Below are 1,275 nucleotides of genomic sequence, written 5' to 3'. Positions count from 1 at the left end.
TCTAGCCCCCTTACTCCCCCCACCATGCCACTTGGCTGGCCATAAATCTCTCTCTCTTTTTTTTTTTGTAAAGGTATTTATTTCTGAGGGAGAGACAGACAGACAGACAGCTCCAAGAAGGTCTTCACACTTCACCCCGCCCGGCCGTGGCCACCTGAAGCACAGGCACGTACTCCCCTGCCCCGTGTGCACGGGAGGACCTCGGACTCAAACCCGGGCCCTTTCCCTGTGGGTCCTGCACTGCAGTGCATCCGTTACTGCTGTGCCACTTGCTGTCCCCCTCCTCATGATTATTTCTGACAAATGTCACTACTATACAGAATACCACAGGCATGTTTTCATTTATTCCAATGAACAAGCAAAATCCTGTGAAAAAAATCGAGAAAGGGGGTGGAGAGCATTAACTCAAGAGTGATATTAAAATCTCCAGTCGCAGCAGTACTGGGGAAGCCGTCCACAAGAGGCTCTCCGGGTAGTCTCCGCGCTGAGCAGTAACGGAGGCGTCTCTGACGAGGATGTGAGAGGCGAGGAGGCTGGAACAACCTGTTCGTCTGCCACAGCACGAGGATGGGGGAGCCTGCTCAGGAACGCGCAGCTCGGAACACAGAGGCTGTTCTCCTGCGAGTGCTTGTTTGTGCTTGTCCCTCAGGAATCCACCTTCAGAAACGCGGCAGGGAAGGAATGTGTCGTGCTTCCCTTCAGGAGGCCCGAGTGGGGGTGTGAGCAGGCGGGAGCGAGATCACGCAGGGCCCCCACTGTGTCCTGCTCCCCACGCCTCCTAGGTCCCGGGTGAGGGATGGGGTTGCGAGGTCTGTGACAGCTCTCCCTTGGTGAGAGTGCGCCCCCACTCACCTCTCACCGTCCCACTCCACACTCCACCCTGAAATGTCAGTGCTGGGGACCGTAGTTAAGACACAACTCTGGGGACCAGCAGTTAGCGTAATGGCTATGTGGCTGGACTCCCATGTAGCCGACTGCGGTTCACGTCCCGGACCCGGTGGCTTAAAACTCACGCCGGGCACGTGTGCGTGCATGCCCAAGATCCCGAGAGGAGAATGGAGGAGAAGGGATTGTGGTGTGGCCATCCCCCTGGGGGGTGATTTCTTGCTTTCTGTCTCTCTGTCTGTCTGGCGAGCGCACGTGCTCTATAGCAAAAACCTCTCAAAGAAAAAAAAAAAAAAGAATACAACTCAGCTTGGCTGAGTGGCTCAGTGGTTAAGGGAGCCGGATCCCGCATGGCCAACCATGGTTTGAGTCCCAGCCCCCAGTGGCTTG

The sequence above is a fragment of the Tupaia chinensis genome, unplaced genomic scaffold (assembly GCF_000334495.1).
Source record: "Tupaia chinensis unplaced genomic scaffold, TupChi_1.0 Scaffold000198_1, whole genome shotgun sequence".
Classification (NCBI taxonomy): Eukaryota; Metazoa; Chordata; class Mammalia; order Scandentia; family Tupaiidae; genus Tupaia; species Tupaia belangeri.
This window is presented reverse-complemented; position numbering follows the sequence as displayed.